The sequence below is a fragment of the Lissotriton vulgaris genome, chromosome 5, assembly GCF_964263255.1.
Source record: "Lissotriton vulgaris chromosome 5, aLisVul1.2, whole genome shotgun sequence".
Taxonomy (NCBI): domain Eukaryota; kingdom Metazoa; phylum Chordata; class Amphibia; order Caudata; family Salamandridae; genus Lissotriton; species Lissotriton vulgaris.
The window spans coordinates 1,471,377,822-1,471,399,794 of record NC_141693.1 but is presented as its reverse complement, the minus strand read 5'-3'; the positions used below and the strand labels follow the sequence as shown (position 1 = coordinate 1,471,399,794).

The window sequence follows — 21,973 nt, the reverse complement described above, 5'->3', positions numbered from 1 at the left end:
ATTAAAAAACAGGAAAAACACAAATAAAACAAACAGTGGATTGGTGAAAGGTAAGGTTTGCTATATGACACGGCAAGTGATACTTTAGTTTTACCAATTCTTCGATGTCATTTTGTTAGTTTTCAGTGCTTTCATTGAGCCAGGTGAAACGTCCTGTGTGGTCGTAAAAACTCGTAAATAAAAGATTGCTAGTTACCACACCTTAGTTCGCTTCAGAAAAAGGATAGATATATATATATATATATATATATATATATATATATATATATATATACATACATACATACATACATACATACATATATATATATGTGTATATATATATATATATATATGTGTATGTATATATATGTATGTATACATACATACATACATACATACATACATACATACATACATACATACATATATATATATATATAATCTCTATATATATATATATATATATATATATATATATATATATATATATGAAGCACTCCTTGCAGAGTACCCAGGACTAACAGACAGCTAGAAAAAAAGGAACTTGAGATCAGGAGTCACAGGCTTTTTAGAGAGCAAATCCATCACCAGATGCAACTTCCCCTTACAGTCCGGTCACACGTTTCAGCGTCACTCTATCGCGTTAGACTTCGCAGCGCTTTGTGGCTACATCTATTCGGCGTATTTTGTAGCTATTTTACAGCCCATCACACCAGGTCATTAACTAATAATGCCTCAAACTCACGGTAATCACCTCTGTTGCAGTCGGGTTCTTCTTCTCCCCAGCGCCTTCAGAGCTTCATTCTCTGGGGCCTCGACGCCTCCCTGCCAGGGCCTCGGTGCTGTCACCAGAAAGGAATCCCGCAGGACCGCCCCGGCACAGGTGAGGCGCTCCCGAGAGGGACCTCGCAGCTCTGCCGCCGGACCTGCTCCTGACAAGCCGCGCCAGCGCCCGAGCGCTGGCAGGCACAGAGAGGAAGGAGGGTGGGACGGGCCGGGCGCCCTGACCTGCCTGCCTGCCAGGAATGGTACCCGGAGCCGGGCCCGCCAGCCCTTCCTTCAAAGAGGACCGAAACACGTCCACGCCACACACAGGGACCGGAAACGACGACCTCGAGGAAACACCTGAAATCTCAACTTAAGTTTCACTGCGTTCAACTTTCACAGCTCGACGGGTGACTCAGCCGCATACAGGTTACACCTCTCCACGCTCAGTCACTGTCGTACCTCCGCTGGGAGCGGGGACCTCCCCCGCCCTGGAAGCATTGCTTCAGAAGGGTGCAGGGGCCCCGACATTCCGCCTTTAAGAACTGGAAAAACAGGTGGCAGGTTACAGTCCGTTCCGCAAACAGAAAGCAGGGTCAATCGCGGCACTAACCAGCATTGGCAAAGCCAGTATTTCTCTCCTATGCAAAAGCTATGTATTGGCTTTGGCAATATGTTTTAGCCATACACCAGCGTGGCTGCTCAAAGTAGACTCCCAAATAAGGAAAATGCTCACAACCTAAGAAATGTTACCATTACAGAACCTCGCTCTCAGATTAGATTTCTTAGCACCACAATGCGTGCGGGTCTTGGGGTAGTTAATGTCCATCTCAAGGTTCGAGATTAAAAAAAGGAGAAGGACTGTTTTAACTACTTCAAACTGTGAGGAGTCCAAGCGAATTACACAGCATCATCAGCAAATAGTAATGCTGGAACACGTTGCTTATCTAGCTGTGGGACTTCCTTTTGAATCCAATGATAATTAAGATTATTTATGCATGTAATAACCAATATAGGCACTAGAATGCATCCCTGGCAAACCCCTCCCTTCGACCCCCCTCCCGAGCAGACCGACTGGATCAGTACACTTCATTTGGTCTGAAGTGACCTTTAGCTGAAACATTAAGCAGCATCCAGACCTCCATCCAGGCCTCCATCCAGGCATCCATCCAGAAGCATCCAGACCTTTATCTAATAACATATGTCACAGTTTAGACCAATTAACCCAGTTGAAGGTAATAGAAAGGTCCATAAAAAAGAAGTACAATGGAAAGGGCCTGGCTAGCACATATTTACCTATACGAAATTAGAGATTCAGGAAGTGCTTCACTGTATCTAGGCCCTTCTAAGAACCATACGGGCATGAACTCAACAGGTTTTGACAGTTGGCCCAAGATCATATTCGGCTGCCGATCATTCTGCCGAGGATTTTTGCAGATGTGTCCATGAGGGAAATTGGACACGGAGAACATGATCAGTTCCATTGCCTTTTTGAAAATCAATACAATTACAGAATTAGCCAAAGACATATGTAGTGTACTGGTATCCAACCAATTAAAAAGATTTGCAAGTAAAAGAGCCCATGTACACACTGCACTTAAATAAATAAATTGAAACTTCCTCTAATCCAGGACCTTTGTTGCAGGGACTTTCCAAGAAGGCAGTAATAACTTCCTCCAAGGAAACCTTAATACACGCATATTGAGCACATCTAGCAAAAGCATTGTTAATGTCATCATTTGTACAATTTGCTGCTGAAATATGATGTACCTAACAGCCTGAACAATGTGCAAGTTCATTGGGGTCTTACTGCGAGAGGTGCTTCTAATACGATTTACAGGAGACCAAAAGAGCTTTGTATCTTTAAGTTTGTTAGCTTCAATTAAAGTGCTTAAATTAATGGCACAAATCTTCTTCCTCTCCCAAAGGGTGTGGTTCCAGGTGGCCCTACATCTCCTGATCTCATCTATGTTACTTGGTCTAGTGCGCAAGGCACATCTCAAGTTATGACTAGTCAAGAAACATGCAGAATCAAACCAACTTGGGGTCTGCTCATCAGGACCTATGATCGGTTTCATGAACAACAGTCTTGCCTTTGTACAAAATTCTACAAAAGACCCGATGATGTGCGCAATATCCTGTGTTTCGGAGAGATAGAGCTCAAATGCGCTAATTCAATTTATTAGGGGGGCTACTGGTTTATGCTTCTTCCAAACCAATTGATTATTTATTTAATTTATTATTTGAGTTTGTAGAGCGCGACAGCTACCCCTAAGGGTTTCCCGGCGCTAAGATTGTGCAACTAATAAAGTCAGGTAGAGGCGGATGCAGTTATTGATCAAAGAGCCAGGTCTTAGCGGCTTTAACGGAAGCGAGTGTGACTATCCTCTGACTGAATGGTTAGAGGAAGAGAGTTCAATAACTTAGGCCCCAGATATACAAAAGAACGGCCTCCCATTCTTGAGAGTTTGACCCTCGGCACAGAGAAGAGGATTTGGGAGGAGGATCGGAGGGAACGGGTAGGAGAATACGATTTCACCAAGGTCTGAAGATAACTTGGGGCCACCTTCTGCCTGATCTTTTGCATATAGGTAAGCGCCTTGAACTTCACACGGTTTTCCACCTTCAGCCAATGAAGTTCACCAAGGTGGCTGGATACATGGTCGGTTTTACGGCAGCCACTAAGCAGGTGCGCTGCGGCATTTTGTACCAAACTGAAGGCGGTGCGTGACAGCCTTGGCCGCCCCCAGGTAAAGTATGTTACCATAGTCCAACCGGGAGGTGACCAAGGCATTCACAACAGATCGCCGGGTATCCACAGGCAACATCCACAAGATCTTTCTCAACCAACGTATAATGGTGAAGCATGTGGATGATACCTTGCTTACTTGGCATTGCATTGTCAGATCCTTGTCAATAACAACACCGAGATTACGAACCTGTTCAACAGGTGCTGGAAGGGGGGCCGAGTTCAATAGGCCAGTGCCTCGAAGTCCATAGGTCGGGTTTGTGCCCCAGGACAAGGACCTCGGTCTTACCCCCATTCAACTTGAGATGGTTATGGTCCATCCACTTGGCAATTTCACCAAGCCCAACTGAAAGGAGAGAAGTGGAGGCTTTGTCAGATTTGGTGAGCGAAAAGACAATCTGCGAGTCGTCGGCGTACGTAAATAAAGTGAGACCGACGCGGTCTGCAATGTGGGCTAAAGGGGTGACAAAGATTGAAAAGAAGGGGACTAAGAATTGAACCTTGAGGGACACCGTGAGGTTGGGGATAAACATTGGAGGTGGTGGATTGGGAAAAGATTTGAAAAGTGTGATCAGCGAGAAAAGAGGCCAGCCAGCCCAGGGCCGATCCTTCAACGCCCATGATGGCCAAGGCGTCCAGGAGGATTTTGTGGGAAATGGTGTCAAACGCCGCGCTGCGATAGAGTAATATCAGTGCGGCCGTCTCCCCTCTGTCAAGCAGGGAACAGAGAATCTCTGTAACACCTAAGAGCGTCGTTTCTGTTGAGAAACCTGACCGTAATCCTGACTGCGAGGGGTGGAGTAAATTGTTAGAGGTCACAAACTGGGTAAGGTGGTGATGAATGGGACGTTCAAGCACCTTAGAAAAAGCAGGTAACAGTGAAATAGGGCGGTAGGTCGAAAGAAGTTCGGGGTCTGCAGAAGGCTTTTTCAGGAGTGGCGTGACCATAGCGTGTTTCCAGATGGCCGGGACAGTGGCAGTCTTAAGCGATAGGTTCAATGTGGAGCAGATTACTGACAGTTGCAGGGGGTCAAGGGACCTAAGTACGGCAATGGGTAAAGGATCCAGAGGGGAACCTGATTTTATTTTGCAGAGAATATCGAGGAGGCAATCAGGCTCTAGATCAGGCCAAGTCAATAACGGGCAGAGTATAGGGGCCGTGTGACGAGTGACCTTCTTGAGGAGAGTCGATTGAACCGTAGGATTATGTCCCCGCTTACAAGTGGAGATGTCCTGGTGGATCTTGTCCACCTTATTTATAAAGAACTGGGCAATGTCGTCACATCTACAGCTCGACAAGGGGGGAGCTTTGGTTATGGTGAGAGACCCTGCAAGGTTTTTGACTAGGCCAAACAAGACTTTGGATTTGTCAAGGGCCTCTTCTATAGACTTCGCCACAAAGTTGGCCCTAGTAGAGGCACAGGCTGTGTGGTAGGTTTTAAAAGCACTTCTGTAGACAAGAGCTGATGGCTTAGAATAGTCTTTGCGCCAAACGCGTTCCAGCTTCTTGCAGCGGGATTTCTCAGCCTTTAGCGTCTCTGTATACCAAGGAGCTGGAGTCTTGTGAGGCACACCCTTCTTTAACGAAATAGGGAGACAGATATCAATGGCAGTTTTTAGCCAGGCATCCATCGAGGAGGCTGCGGTTTCCGCATCCACTGACATAAGCAGTTCTGCGCGGAGGTGGGATGCTAACACTTTGTTCAAAGAACAAATGTCCAGTTTTTTCCAAGCTCTCTTGCTTTCCGCATGGATATCATTGTGAGAAACTCGAGCAGTCCTGGACGTAATCCTGAAACTGACCAGAAAGTGATCGGACCAGAGGACGGGCAAGGCCGGGTAGCATGTCAAGTCAGGCAGATTCGAGAAGATGGGATCTAATAGATGTCCACCTTTATGAGTGGGGCCAGAGTTAAGGAGGGTGACATTCATTGCCTGACAGTCGGCAATCAAGGTTCTGGCACCACTGTTGCTAGGGTCGTGTAAGTGAATGTTGAAGTCACCTACCACTAGGAGAGAACTGGATATAATCAAAAATGAAGCAATGAAATCGGACAGATGGGAAACCCAGTCATTAACAGGTCCCGGAGGGCGGTAGATTAATAAGCCGGACAGCACATTTTTGGGGTGAAGAACAAGTTTAAAAGACGCGGCTTCACAGTTGTGCAAGACAATGGCTTCCAATTGGCATTGATCTATATTTTTAAAAACAATAGCGATGCCGCCACCAACTTGTGCCCCTCTGTCACACCTAACAATGGCATAATTGGTTGGCAGTGCCTCCGCGACGTCTGGGCCAGACCCATCGTGAAGCCACGATTCAGTAACAAAGAGGGCATCAGGCTGTTCGTCGTTTAGGAGATCAAAGAGCTCACGCCTGTGCTTGGGTATGGACCGGCAGTTCATACTATAAAAGTTGTAATCAGTTTCAGGATTAATCGGCGGTTTAGGAGTGCAGCTACGGCTTGTTCTTGGGGAGTATCAGACGAGTGGACCCAGGTCCAATTTGATGTGTGTGCCAGGAAAGTCAGACAGGGTTTGCAGATCTTCATTTTGCCTCTTGAGTAGATATTCTAAGCGCGAACCGTCGCAATTGCCCACTTTGATCAATTTCGGCAGGAGAGGTACACATTCCCACTCACCAACTTATCGTTGGCGAGCCCTTGCATGTTAGAAAAAAACTCCACAATACGGAGATTGGCTGAGTTTTGCCAGATCTTTGCGTTCCAACTGTGGAGTGGGCAAAACTCTGCTGGGCGGAGCAGAATTTTTGCCCACCCCTAATACTATCACCCGGATCACATTACTAGTGGTATAGATCTAAATACTCTTGGCATTTTAGGATAGTCTCACCCAAACAGCTAAACCTTCCCCTCATCTCTCCCAGAATTAGAGGGATAAGGTGCAATAGAATAAAAGTAACATTATGCAGGGCATCCGTTACCTGCCAAGTCTCCTGCAGCGTAATAATATCAAAGGACTCAATAAAAGCGAGCCAGGAACGCAGTGGTCCAAACTTAATTTTTATTTTTATTTTTAAACACAAAGACAATGCATGGGAATCCGGGTGGAATCAGCTGAAGGTCCTGCTGCCACAGAAATACTCCTACATGATAATGTCAAATTCAGCCAATCTATGCCTTCAAGACCTTCTAGCAAAGAAAAGCGGTTACAGAGGGGGATATAACTTTTCGGTGTAGTGGCTATAGGGGCAATTTGATCAGTCAAAACGGAGAGACAAGAAACTTGGTTTATAAAAAATAACCAAGAGGAAATGCATGTATACAACTAGACCCTCCAAATAGGTGACAGACCGTAAAAAGCAGAGAAGAAATTGTTTTAAACAAACAAAAAAAAATAATAAAGTATAATATATATATATATATATATATATATATATATATATATATATATATCCAAAGTGTGCCCGCTTCAAAGAACAGGCGGAGGTCTCTCGGGGGTAACTTCAGGACATCATTTATTGGATCAGCACGGCATAATGCATTTCGGCCATCTCGCCTTCGTCAGATGCTGCTGAATGCTGGGAAATACTTCCCACCCCACTTTTGAATCGTCCAGTGTCTCTCCCATTGGCGGTAGTCCGCATGACACAGGTCACGTGCTAGCAACTCCGCTGCAGCCTGAACATCAACTACAGCTCCCAGAATGCAGTAATACCGGGTGAGTGTTGCTGGGATCGGATTGGCACTGTGGGTGTACAATCCTACTGGAAAAAACGGGGGATGCTTCAATCAGGAAGTCCTTGCAAATTATTAGCAGATGTCCCTCGGGTCCCCCTGATACGTTCTCACCAAACAATGCGTGTGTCAGTCGAGTCTTGAAACAGCAGGAGCAGTGCCTCTGTCCCTTCGTTAGGTAACGACCTGCACCGCAGAAACCCAAGCATGACGTACAATGTCTGGTGGACTAGAAGCAATTCGATACCTCGAAAAGGAGAAGCTGCGCCAGCAGCGTGTGCCAGGGATGCTTCAGCCACTTGATAGAACGGGGCCTCCTACGCGCCTCTGGCCAGCGCGAATTTATCCAAAGTGTGCCCGCTTCAAAGAACAGGCGGAGGTCTCTCGGGGGTAACTTCAGGACATTATTTATTGGATCAGCACGGCATAATGCATTTCGGCCATCTCGCCTTCGTCAGATGCTGCTGAATGCAGGGAAATACTTCCCACCCCACTTTTATATATATATATATATATATATATATATATATATATATATATATATATATATATATATATTACAATAGTATCACCCCCAAACCGTTTAAGAACAGCCCCACTCCACACAAGCCGTCTCTAATGCAAAATCTGACTGAAGCCTGTTGAAACAAAATTCAAGTGCCTGTGTGTCACCTTATTTCTAAGGGGATATGATTCACTGTTAGCCCCTCGCCCAACAGAGGAACACTTGTCAAGGGTAACACGTAGGGACAGGCTTCAGGAGGCAAGGTAATAGTGGGCAGCTACTGTGGTAACTTCTGATGCAAGTGGCCTTGCTTTTGAGGGAAGGTATAGGTATAATTCGTATGGGCAGAACTGTATAGTGGATATGGCGCAGCCACTCACGATTCTGTCTCCCTCAATAGTCCTTCAAACGCTGCTGATGTTGAAAGTGCTTAGTACAAGGATGTAGGAAACATTGCCCTTTCAGTCTGTTTTCTCCGGTAGGAGGCAGAATTGGCCTAATAATGCTGGTTTTCAAATTAATCGTGCTGATGATTCTGGTCGCTTCAAAAACTCCAACTTGAGGGTCAGACCAGCAGACACAGAAGACTGCTGCCCAGACAGCGTAATATTATACCTTGAATTCATGACTCGTGGCAAAGTAGACATACTCAATAGAGGAAATTATTCTCTGCCAACCAGTAGCGGCTGCTACCAGATGTGGGTGGTGGATTTTTTTAAATTTTTTTTTAAAGGGACTTACCTGGAATGGCCATCTGCCATCTCTCCTCCGTCCTCTTCCTTCTGGTCTCCAGTTCCGGCTGGCCGCAGGAAGCACACAGGCTCCCGGAGCCATTCACAATGCTGCAATGCAGCATTGGGATTGGTCGGAGCACCGTGGTTCGGTGCTCAGACAGGAACAGGAAGTTTGTGCATGTTCCTCACCAGGCAGTGTAATGCAGCTTGGAGAGGAACAAGCAAAGTGCGCATGAGTTTTTGGCTGGCCCAAGAGGGGCAGAGTCATGCAGAGTACCTGCTCTGGCCCGCCCCGCCCAGCCTCTGACTGCAAAAGGAAAAATAAAACAACAACAATACATTAATATCATTTTTCCTTTTGAGCAGTGGCGTGATGCTCCTCCGCCTTAACGGATGAGCCGTCACTGCTGCCAACCCAAATCTAGGGAATATACCCTCGAGTGACTTAGATTTCTTAGCATTATACCACTGCCAAAAGCAGATATCGATGAAAGAACTGAAATATTTTTTTTATAAGAACATTGTTAATTGAGTCTATGCAGAAAAACAAAGGCTTGAAGGATCTGGCTTAAGGGGTTAGTTGAACCACTAAGGCCCAAATGGCCAGCGTGCTCGTGACGGAACCGTTCCGTCACGAGCCTCGGGTGGGCTGTGCTGGCGACAGAACAGTTCCGTCATGGCCGCAAAATTCCGCGCCTGCACTGACGTTCTAAAGAGCGGGCGGGGCCGTGACGGAACCGTTCCGTCACAAGCACAGTCCACCCGAGGGCCGTGACGGAGTAGTTCCGTCATGAGTACAGGAGCGCCGCAGGGCCCCGCCTCCCCCTTAGCGCTGCAGCGGAATAGCCGCCACAGCTAAGGGGTTAAACATCCAGTCAGTCTAAAAGTGATCCATACAAAAATACGGAAGAGGGACCCTGTAAACCTAAACTGAGGATAGGTAAGGGGAACAACCCACCAGGGAAGATAAATATTGCAAAAACATGAAAAGGGGCGTTCCCAATGCATGAGGCACCATGTGAATGAAATCAACCAAAGTCACCCACAGAGTAGCTGATATATTTTTAGAAAAATTTATTTATTTTTAGATAATCATTTCTTTGATAAGATTCTCAGAATCAAAATAAATTTGGGTCAACTTCTAGTGCATGAAAATTCATAGAGTGATACGGTCATGGAAAAGACATCAGCCCAAAGACTAATAAAACATTAAAAACATACCACACAGTTCAGTCATTCTAATCATTCATCCACACAACTCTCTATCATACAAACCATATAGTCATACTCAATCAGAACATAATACAGTGTGGGGGGGGGCGCCTAAAAGTGATCAACATGGAGACCAAGGCTTTTTTTTTTTAAACTGAACTCCGTTTTGTGTGGGGTATTTTAATAGAGTATCTCATTCAAATCTTCATAATAAATTAGTAGAGAGCAAAGAAAATGGGTCAAGCAGAAGAAATTGCCGCCTATCAAGATCAGCAGCGGGCCTGGTTACCAGGTGCCATTCAAAACCAACCCTAGTCCAAGCTCATGTCAGCCCCTAAAAAAGCTTAATACTAGCACATGGAATATCAAGGGCTATAACACACTTACACCATGTTCAATCCTTTGATATAGTACACCTACAAGAGACCTGGCAAGCAAGTCAAAATCTTTGGGCTGATTGCACCAATCTTCATTAACCCGCATTTAGTTCGAATAAGGGTGGTCGACCTTCAGGAGGCGTTTCAATATATTTACACAACTAATTGGGCCTAAGTGCACTGTTCTGGCAGAACTGAGTGACTAGAAGATTATAATTAAGCTTAAAAACACTGGATGACCATAACCTTTCCTTTCTGTTCCTAGTTTAGTTTCCGATTTGTTTATTTTTAATATCTATGTTGAGTGCCACTTCCATTTCCTCAACTGACTTCAATCTAGCGGAAAACAGAGAAATAGAGAGAAAAGGGACAGGTGGAGGAAAGGAAAGACTAACAGTGACAAAGGGAAACATTAGGGATGAAAAAGAACCCGCAGGAGCGAGGAAAAGAGGCAGGGAGTGCCAGGTGGTGGACTATAGAGACACGAGGTGGAATCAAGATGAGGCAGCCTTCGTATTTGGCACCCTGACATTCAACAGTGCCAGCTGCATTCTTCTGATCATAAGTTCGGGCCCCAACACTTATTTTTAAACACATTAAGCACTGGTAATAGGCAGATATTGACAGCAGCATTTTTGGAGTAGGAGCATGACAGAGCTGGAAACCAAACTGCTATCTGTAAAAAAACACCATTAAACTAAGAAAAGCGTCTCAGTTCTGATAATAAAATAAGCATTTCTATTCTCTTTATATCACAAAAACGCCTTTACAATGATGAGTTTGAAGGTAAAAACCTAGAACCGTAACGGTCTGTTAAACTAACAAAGGTTATTCATTAAAAAAAAACACAAGTATAACCACAGCCAATAAGCCAGGCTTTAATGTTCCAATGCCTATAAAATACACGCATCCAGAAATGCTATTTACAGACATAAATCATATTAAAGACTGCTATACTGAATTTGCCAATATTGGGAGAAAAGGTAGCAGAAAAGGGTTGCTTTCTGTATAAAATGCATGCTTAAGATAATAGATTCTGACCAACAATGGGAGGTTTAAGTGTACTTATCAATGTAAATAGTTCTATGTGCATTCATGGAAGACGGAATGATACACCAAATAGCCAACAGCATCACAAGAGAGCAAAAACCCGCTCTCCATGACTTTAAGAGCTGTCTGCTCCGTCAAACCGGACCTAAAAAACCAAGGCCAGAGATTGTTTTGAGAACAAATGCTCTTTCCTTGGGAAGAGGAGAATATGTTTTTCCTACAAAGAAAAATGTAAAAATGTTTCTGTATTCTTTCACAGAAAACAAACATATAGCTCGGGTTTTCCACCTTTTTGACTGGATTCACCTTACAAAAGGCTCAAACCCTAATTTCTAGCTTAGAGCACTTACATTTTAATGTTGTAACACACTCCAGCACTAGCCCATGGTTGCGACAGGACATCAAAGAACATCCTGAAATAAACAAAAAGCTTTACAGTGCCTGAACACCTCAACCTGCATGTTCTGTTTGATTACAAAAAATATAAAATAACTACAACCCAGATTTTGAAGATCTATTAAGAGAAGAGTTGGTATTAGCTTGTTCTGTGCACTATAAAACAAAGCCTTAGGGTGCACTCTTAAAGAAGAGTTCTCCACACTCACGACCGCATGCATAAGAACTGATCAAGACTCCCAGCATGACAGAAGCCTGCTCAACCTCTTATTAACAGCAGCAGTTAAAATAGTCCTCACCTATTGGAAAGATACCTCCAAAGCCACCTTCAAGGTTTGGCTCAACTGGGTAACGTTCTTAGGGGAGCCGACTTCACTGCCCTACGTTGTACACCGGGGAGAAATCCTAATAGGAGAATGTGGGCCGGTCACCCTGGATGGACTAAGCGAAATGTCTAAATGTTAATTGTGATATATGTCTGTAAAAACCCAATAAAAAGAGTAATAAAAAAATATTACTTTTCTGTTTTTGTTAAAATGTTTGTGAAAGCGATAAAGAATTGAGACTGCTCTTCCTGGCCTAAAGATTATAGTATAGTGAATGAGGGGCAGGAGTCCGGCAATGTCATTTTAAATAATCCAATGAGCTGAAACTTTCATATCCATTTATTCCTATTTCATTTTTAATCTCAGTCTACAAATTGGTTGCTTAGCCTCAGTTCAGATCCTTAACTTCTGTAGTAGGGGATCTCTGTGTATAGTCATAATCTAGTGAATAGTCCCGCCCATGTGCGTGGACCCCGGAGCAATCAAAAATAATCTCTAAAGTGTCGAAAAAATGCAGAACTGCACAGACACTTAAGAGAGAATTTAAAGACATATAATGCAGCCTATAAAAGGCTACACTGTCCAGTACTTCAGCTAGAAATTCCACCAAAAAACCACAAAAACAGCAAAGCCTGTCCAGATTTCCTTTGTCTTCAGTACAAACCCCTCTGGAAGATAGAGAGGAAGGCATGGACAGACAAGCCCCATAGGCTGCCATTATGTGGCTCAGAATAGGATACTGTGCCTTTAAGAGAACTTTCCAGAACTTCACAGTATCCCAGAATGCCTTGCAGGTCTCCCTTACTTTCAGTTCTTTTTTTCGGCTCCTGCAAGCAGGACCCTGGAGCATTGAGCTCTCCCTTTTCAAGGGTTTTGTTGGTGTTTTTTCACTAAATTCGATTTTGTGTACTTTTAAAGTACTTTGGTGACTTTCTTCTTTGTTTTTTGCACCCTTTTGTTGTCCATAATGCCTGCATTATTTGACAAATGCCCGGAGTGCTCCAGGAAGAAGGCCAAGACAGACCCCCATGAGGTCTGTATCCTCTGCCTTCCCTCTTCCCACATCCCTGAGGAGTGTGAGATCTGCCAAGGTTTCTCTGGCAGGACCCTGAAGGACAGACTGAAGATCAGGCTTCAGGGACTAGAAGAAAGAAGACAGAAGACGCAAGGTGGGTCTGGAGGGGCTTCATCTGCCCATGCTGAGGCCCCTGGGGGGCTCCCCGGGGGCAGGAAGCCCAGCACACGTCCCCATTCTCCGTCTGGGTCGGTGGCGCCCACCAAGACGTCGAGGGGGAAGTCCAAGGCCGGCTCCCCATCTCCCCAGGGCTCTGGGTCGAGAAAACGTCGCCCGTCGACGTCGAGGGACCTGCATAGGCCGCCGAACACAGAGACTTTGTCATCGTCGCTGTCTTAGTCGTCGTCGAGTTCTCGGCGTCGACAGGATCGGCGTCGACGCTCGCCGCCGAGGCGATACCGTCGATCGCCGTCAAGACACAAGGCGTCGTCGTCGTCGAGGGGATCCTCGTCGTCGAGCCCGCCGTCGACGCAGAAGCACTCGCCGGCAAGACGGAGGCGTTCGCCGTCAAGGCGTAGGAGATCGAGGTCGACGTCGAGACGCTCCAAGGCGACGTCGAGCCGATCGCCGTCGAGGCGCAAGAGATCGCCGTCAAGAAGCAGAGGGCCGTCGTCGAGGTGGTCCAGGTCGACGTCGAGACACGGCAGACGTTCGACGCCGAAGAGGAGGAGACGGTCGACGCCGAAGGGTCGCTCGACGTCGAGGGGCCGACGGTCGACGCCTGAACACCGGTCGGTGGCGCCGAAGGATCGTACTACGCGGCCTAGGGCTGAGGGGGGCTCCCCTCAGCCCAGGAAGGATGGTGGGTCGCCGGGATCGGTGTACTCAGAGGTGTATACTCCAAAGAAGTCTGTTCCACCTCCTCCTCCGCTGCCTAGAGGCCCGCGTCCGAGGACTCCTTCCCCTCCTCCTTTGCCTCCTCTGCCTGAAAAGCCGCCACCGGTTCCGCCGAGGTCGGTCTCGTTGCCGGATCTCCCGACCCCTCCTAAGAAGACTCCGAAGTCCAAGGAACCACGTAAGCCCAAGTCGGCCACCCCGGAGAAGCCGGTGGACCGGCCGAGGCCCAGGAGATCGAAGTCTCGCTCCAGACGGAGGGAACGATCGAGGAGTAGGCACAGGTCCTCCACCCGTTCCAGACGGCACCGTAGGAGACACAGATCCAGGATCGATACGTCCTCTAGGACCCGCTCCTATTCCCCTACTTTGTCCAAATCACCGGAGACTAGGGTGTCTCCTATCGATGACATCGGTACGTTCCAGGAGGTTCTCCTGAGGGGGGCCGCGAAGTTGGGTATCACGGTGACGGCTCCTACACCTACGACGTCCGTGATATTCGAGACTTTGCACAAGAAGCACCTGTCTCGCCCTCTGTTGCCCTTGGTTCGGGACTGGTTGAACCGGCACAAGAACTCTTTCTTACGCCGGCGGTGGTGAAGGCCGCCCCGTCTAGACTTTTGAAGAAGTACAGGGCGCCGGACTCAGACCCTGCCTTCCTGAGGATGGACCCGGTCCCCGACTCCATAATAGTTACGGCGGCCAGGAAACAGCACTCTACCTCCCCGTCCTCCACCGTGCCTCCAGACAAGGAGAGCCGCTGGATTGATTCGGCGGGAAGGAAGGCATGCGGGACTTCTTCCACCACGATGAAGGCTTCCAGCGACTCGGCATTACTGGGACGATATGACCGTGCGCTTTGGGATTCCATGGAGCAGTTCGCGGACCTTGTGCCGCGTGACAGGAGGGAGGACTTCATGGAGATTGTCAAGGAGGGGATGCTGGTCTCGAACCAGGCCATCAGTGCCGCGGCGGATATCTCCTTGTTAGCTGCACATGGCTACTGCCACGGTATCAACCAGCGCCGCCATGCATGGCTCAGGCTTACGTCTCTCAAGCCTGAGGCGCAGCAGCGAGTGGCCAACCTGCCGTTTTCCGGGGACACGCTCTTCGGTAAACACGCAGATGACGAGATGGCCCGGATGAAGGCCGAGGCAGAAACGCTGACGGCGGTGGGCTTGGAGAAGCCCAAGGACAAGAAACCCTACCGCCAGTTCCGGCGGCGGTTCGGCTCGCAAGGGAAAGGAAGAGGACAGTCTTCGGGACAACAGCAGCAGCAACAACAGCAGCAGTTCCGAAGACCTTTCCAAAAACGTCAGAGGGGTAGAGGTGGACAGCAGCCCTCTACCGCGAACAAGGGCCCGGCCGGGTCTCGACCCTGAGCGGTTACTTCCCCGTCATCCGTTACCCACTCCGGTGGGGGGAAGCGTTCAATTTTTTCTGGCAGAGTGGAGAAAAATTACTCAGGACAAGTGGGTGCTGAATATTGTTTGCAATGGATACAGTCTTCGGTTCATCAGCCCTCCTCCAGCGATCCCTCCGGTCAGCTCGCAGTATCAACTACGCGAGCTCCAGGCGGAGGCCGATATTCTGTTAAGGAAAAGGGCGATAGAAGACGTACCTCTGTCTCAAAGAGGAAGAGGTCTGTACTCCCGGTTCTTTCTGGTTCGCAAAAAGGACAAGAACGAGTTCAGGCCCATTCTGGACTTGCGGCAGGCAAACAAGTGGATTCGCAGAGAAAAGTTTCGCATGCTGTCGTTGCATCAGATTTATCCTCAGTTGCAACAGGGGGACTGGCTTTGTGCCATAGACCTTCAAGATGCGTACTTCCACGTGCCCATCGCGCACAAGCACAGGAAGTTTCTGCGGTTCCAAGTCGGCACCAATCATTACCAATACACGGTGCTGCCTTTCGGACTGAAATCTGCACCCAGGACATTCTCGAAGTGCATGGCAGTGGTAGCGGCACACCTAAGGAAAGGCAAGGTGTTTGTCTACCCGTACCTGGACGATTGGTTGATCAAGGCCTCCTCCTTCTCAGAAGCCCAAGAGGACTTCCGGAAGACGTGCGTTCTCTTGAACAAGTTGGGGTTGCACATCAACATGTCCAAGTCTGTCCCGATTCCGGTCCAATGTATTCAATACTTGGGGGCCACCATCAATACGCTGTCAGCAAGCGTGTCTCCTTCGGAGGAGCGACTGAGATCGATCCTTCGGAAGGCTCAGGTTCTTATGACCGCTCCATCTACAACAGTGAGGACGGTGTCTTCTCTACTGGGGTCGATGGCCTCTTGTATCTTCCTCACTCCTCATGCACGACTACACATGAGACCTCTGCAGGAGTGCCTGGAGGACCAATGGGACCAGAGGAGAGGATCTTGGGACGACAAGATACGACTGTCTCTGCATGCTCTTCAGTCTCTGACGTGGTGGTGTTCAGCGGAGAATCTCCTCAGAGGAGTTCCCTTCCACAAGGACATTCCTACTCAGACGATCGTGACGGATGCTTCTCTCCAGGGCTGGGGAGCGCATTCGGGGGACTTACAGATCCAAGGCACGTGGTCTCAGACGGAGTCCACGTATCACATCAATTTCCTGGAACTCAGAGCTGTTCACTTGGCGCTGAAGGCCTTTCATCCGTCCTTCCGGACCAACTCTCTGCTTGTACAGACGGACAATACGACCACGATGTATTACCTAAACAAGCAGGGGGGGTCGAGATCGCGCACCCTGTCTCGGGAGGCGCAGACGATCTGGCACTGGCTTCTGGCAAGAGGATTGACGATAACGGCTACCCATCTGCCAGGTGTGCAGAATGTTCAGGCGGACGCACTGAGCAGGCTGATTCAGGAAAACCACGAGTGGGTCATAAACGACGACGTGCTAGGAGAAGTCTTCGCAAGGTGGGGGACTCCAGACGTAGATCTGTTCGCCACCGCCGAAAACAGCAAATGCTGAGACTTCGCCTCCAGGTACTACCAGCAAGGGACGCTGGGGAATGCACTCTGGATCAACTGGTCGAACAGCTTTGTTTACGCTTTTCCGCCCATCCCTCTGATTCCGGCGGTGCTCATCAAGCTGTCCCGGTCCAGGGCACGGATGATCCTGATTGCCCCGGAATGGCCCAGACAGTGGTGGTTCACGGACCTTCTACACCGGTCCCTCCTTCCACACATTCGGTTGCCGTGCAGGCCGGACCTTCTCACGAAGTTCGGGGGGCAGATGGTGCACCCCAACCTCTCATCCTTGAGTTTGGCGGCATGGCTCCTGAAGTAGTGCAATATGGCCATTTGAATCTACCAGACGATTGCATGGACATACTGAAGGAGTCTAAGAGGCCCTCCACTCGGACGTCATACGCTTACAAGTGGAAGAGGTTTTGTATCTGGTGTGTGTCCAGGAACTTCGATCCTACGACGTGCAAGGAAGATGTCATCCTTCCCTACCTTCTACATTTGGCGCGATCTGGCCTTAATGTTCACTCTATTAGGGTTCATCTCGCTGCATTGACTGCCTACAGGAAAAGCCCTTCACAGACTTCCTTCTTTCAGATCCCTGTGATCAAAGACTTTTTGGAAGGCTTGAAGAAAGTGTTCCCTCCTGTCAGGCTTCCTTCGCCTTCTTGGGAATTGAATGTGGTGCTGTCCAGTTTGATGAAGGAGCCTTTTGAACCCATTCATAAGGCTTCGTTGCAGCACCTGTCCTGGAAGGCGGCGTTCCTCGTGGCCATTACATCGGCCCGCAGGGTGAGTGAAATTCAGGCGTTGTGTTGTAATGAACCTTATACTGTATTTCATGCTGCTAAGGTTGTTATGCGTACTCACCCTAAATTTCTTCCCAAGGTTATTTCGGACTTTCATGTCAATCAAACTATAACTTTGCCTACGTTTTTTCAGAATCCTTCATCTCCAGCGGAAAGGTCCTTACATTCCCTGGATGTTCGGAGGGTGTTGAAATTTTATCTGGATAAGACTAAAGATATTAGTAGGTCAGACCAATTGTTTATCAATTACGGATCAGTCAGGACGGGTCTTGCGACCTCTAAGCAGTCCATTTCTAGGTGGATTGTGTCCTGCATACAACTATGTTACCAGAAAGCTAATAAGACCTTAGGGGGTAAGCCTAAGGCTCATTCCACCAGGGGCAAAGCTGCCACGACAGCATTGCTCCGTAATGTGCCGATTGCAGAAATTTGCAAGGCCGCCACTTGGAAGTCAGTTCATACCTTTGCTAAGCATTACTGTCTGGACGCTGATGCCAGAGCAGATGCTCAGGTTGGACAGGCTTCGCTGCGGAATTTGTTCGCACAATAGTGGTGTTGGTTTCTTTTCTCCACCGCCGCTTTGGTGTGGGGATGGGCTTGCCATTCTATTCACTAGATTATGACTATACACAGAGATCCCCTACTACAGAAGGAGTAGTTTCTTTTCTGTAACTCCAGTTCTTTAGTAGGGGTATCTCTGTTATAGTCATAAGCGCCCGCCCTCCTCCCCGGTGGAGAGATGTTCATGTAAAGAATGCTACAGGTCGGGCGTGTTACGCCTTCAAAAAGAACTGAAAGTAAGGGAGACCTGCAAGGCATTCTGGGATACTGTGAAGTTCTGGAAAGTTCTCTTAAAGGCACAGTATCCTATTCTGAGCCACATAATGGCAGCCTATGGGGCTTGTCTATCCATGCCTTCCTCTCTATCTTCCAGAGGGGTTTGTACTGAAGACAAAGGAAATCTGGACAGGCTTTGCTGTTTTTGTGGTTTTTTGGTGGAATTTCTAGCTGAAGTACTGGACAGTGTAGCCTTTTATAGGCTGCATTATAGGTCTTTAAATTCTCTCTTAAGTGTCTGTGCAGTTCTGCATTTTTTCGACACTTTAGAGATTATTTTTGATTGCTCCGGGGTCCACGCACATGGGCGGGACTATTCACTAGATTATGACTATAACAGAGATACCCCTACTACAGAACTGGAGTTACAGAAAAGAAACTACTCCTTCTGTATTTATCAATTATTTACCTATTTTATTTTTGTTTAACAAAGATATCTTGAATATTTGGCCACCTTAGGTGCCCGGTTACTATTATCAGGCATTTTGTGAGTATCTATATTAATACCTTAGACAGAGATCACAACAGTCTGTGAGACTATTGGCGCAACAATAGTGTGAATGCAAGATATGCACAGGTCTTTTTAGATTTGGCACTAGGCTCATGAATGTTAAGTATAATATCAGATCAGACAGGCACCTGGCCACAGATGTAAATATTACATTTATTTTTCAGGGCTCAACAACAGGACTTAGTTAAGTGTGCCAAGTTTAGACAGGGAAGGGAACAGAGGCAAATACATTTGCCCAGGATAGCACTATTAGGGCAAGTAGAGAAGCTGGGATTAGAACTCTGGTCTCCACTGCATAGCCAACAACTTTTTAACTAAACCACAACTCTGCTAGTTTTGCAGAACAATAAACAAGCATCATCAAAGCCAATATGTTTGGCGTTTTCTACCAGCTTTTGGCTTTGTCGATGCTCGTTTTGTCATGGTTATAGTAAAACTTTATTGCTTGGGGTGCTTTTAGGCCCACACCAATATGCGTATATAACAAGTATTGGCATAGCCGATAGGTCTCGCTTTTGGGACCTTATAAGTGTTTAGCCATGCAACAGTTGATGTTGTTGCACCAAGGATATTGTACTGATAACTAAATACTTATAAGGTCCCAAAAGTGAGATCTATTGGCTATGCCAATGCTGGTTTCCCTTTGCACCCAGAATGGCAAGTAAGTAGAAATAACATATACAAATGTATTCTTTAGGCTTTGTAAGTTTGACCTCTGTTTATTATGTAATTTTTATTCTAACATGTACTTTGTAAGTCAGAAAACAGCAATTGTGTCTATTTTCCCCCAAGTCCTTAAAATGTCTGCAAGGGAATATGGGTTTTAGTATAGGCAGTGTTTTAATAAATGTGTAAATGTAACTTAAATAATATGCTTGTTTGACATAAAGTGTATTGCTGGGCTTCATTTTATTTTGGCAGTCCATATACGCAAGAGAAGGAGTGAGGACCAATGTGAAAGATGCATTGCCTCTTCACTGCCAAAAGGGATACAGGGGTAGGGCGTGAAGTACATTGAAAACATATTTACAGTGCACACCAAATTATTCCCTGTTAATGTGTGTGTGTGTGTGTGTGTGTGTGTGTGTGTGTGTTCTGCATGTCGTGTATGTACATGCCTGTGTATGATTTTATGCTTGATTACCTTCTGAAATAAAATATGTTCCCATGAGGCTGTACTCTTTCTGGAATGAATGTGCCCACCCCATGCTTTCTCGTAGAAATGATGGACCCTAAACATACTTGGAAATGTCTACCAAAAGCCATATGCGGACAAGACACTGGGGCTGCCAGATTGTTTAAGCTGGCTGCTATAGACCCAGTCAACTCAAGCCTTGTGCGGCAGATGGGATACAAAGTCATGCAAGCATCCCAACGTGGCATTGACACACTAGTGTGCTTTAGTGTGTCATTCCAATTAGCATGTTGCAGAGCTGGGAAGAATTGTGCTTCAGGTATGCCCTGGCTAGCATTCACGTTATAAAAATTCCATATTAGAAGAGTGACATCGCATCTAATTTTTCGCAGTACTGTATGTATAGCTGAATTAATTTCCGTCCCATATGGGCGAACAGGCCCTCTCCCAGTGTTCTTTCCCCACTGAGAGTAGGAAAGGTGGGTCCGCGCTTTCCAGGTGGCACATTTTTGTAAATCAAAAAATCAAAGCGGAAAATGATATTCCCCTTATCATATGAATTTACTTTGTGACTCCCTGGTGTCCTTGTTCATGCACAGTGCCTGCGCGTGACAGTAACACACCAGCATGAAGAAAGAGTTCAAACCCGTGAGCTGAAAACGATTGCATTCTAAGTCAGAGCAGAAGCAAAGATCAAGGCATGACTTTTCAGCATGCAAAATACGTGAACCATTTAATGGGCTGTCAACCTCTGGTGAAGAGAGGGTGTTCGTGGCTGGCTCGCCCCATGTAAGTAGTCGAGCAAAGCGTTCCTGCTCCCACTTTATGAGACGGTAAGACCGATGGGCTTCTGGGGGCGGGGGGGGGGGGAGCTGGTGAGGAGGTCTCGTGGCTCTTGGGAGCCTGTTTTGCGGTCTACACAGTGTAATATATCAGTGTCAAAAATTGTACACACCACTTACAAAACGCACAAGTAAATCCTTTGTGACCATAACCCGGCCATGCTGCAAGAACATGTTTGATTCAGATGCTCCGTCCATCATCATCCCCTTTTGTACCGCTTTTGGCCACCATAAGTGTGGCAGGGTATGCTCAGACGTGAGTCCCTTGCTCACGTTGCCACTGGATTCAAGCAAGCCGGGCTGAAGTCAGCTGGAATGCCAGAAACCAGTCCTCGGAAGCTTGTTTCCGGTCCAGGGAAGACATGGCTTGTCAGTTCGGGCTGGACTGTTCCCATGAGGCACAGGGTCAGACTGATTTGCATATAGCCATGTCTGAACTGGGGTGGCAGAGTAGGCTAAAGAACGGTGATGGATTAAACCCAGATCTTTTGACTGGGTGTAAGTGTTTGATTGATTCAGATGCTCCGTCCATCACCACCCCCTTTTGTACCGCTTTTGGCTGCCATAAGTGTGGCAGGGTATGCTCAGACGTGAGTCCCTTGCTCACTTTGCCACTGGATTCAAGCAAGCTGGGCTGAAGACAGCTGGAATGGCAGAAACCGGTCCTCGGAAGCTTGTTTCCGGTCCAGGGAAGACATGGCTTGGCAGTTCGGGCTGGACTGTTCCCAAGAGGCACAGGGTCAGACTGATTTGCATATAGCCATGTCTGAACTGGGGTGGCAGAGTGGGCTAAAGAAGGGTGATGGATTAAACCCAGATATTTTGACTGAGTGTGAGTGTTTGATTGATTCAGATGCTCCGTCCATCACCACCCCTTTTGTACCACAAGTCTCATGTGCAGCATGCCAGTATTTTTACTTTGTGAGACGAAAGCCATGAACACGCAAATCCAAAATTAGCATTGTCCAGGTTAATAAATCAGATGGAGTGTGGGATCTCATGAAAGCGGATTATCTGTAATGAGTTCAATTAGCCGGGGGCGATAATTTAATTTACATCTAGGCCATTCAGTGACAAAAAAAAACCGAAAACAAGCATTGGCCGCGCGGAATGCACAGATGGGGGCTGCAGCAGGAGAGAGAGGCGGAGGGAATTGTGTGCGCGCGCTGCACGCCAAACCAC

The 21,973-nt window shown here is 47.2% G+C and overlaps 1 protein-coding gene across 4 annotated transcripts in view; it reads right to left on the bottom strand.

Moving 5' to 3' along the window:
• The window catches only part of SLC45A3 (solute carrier family 45 member 3), a 212,125-nt gene that overhangs the window by 50,246 nt on the left and 139,906 nt on the right, over positions 1–21,973 (bottom strand). Inside the window, exon 1 of one of the 4 annotated variants that reach the window (XM_086923434.1) lies at positions 737–1,181. The exons of 2 other annotated variants lie outside the window; for them this stretch is intronic. The gene's annotated coding sequence lies outside the window, so the exon portion shown is untranslated. Of the gene's footprint in view, positions 1–727; positions 1,182–21,973 lie in introns of those variants that run through there. One more of the 4 variants, XM_086923435.1, reaches the window with a different exon arrangement.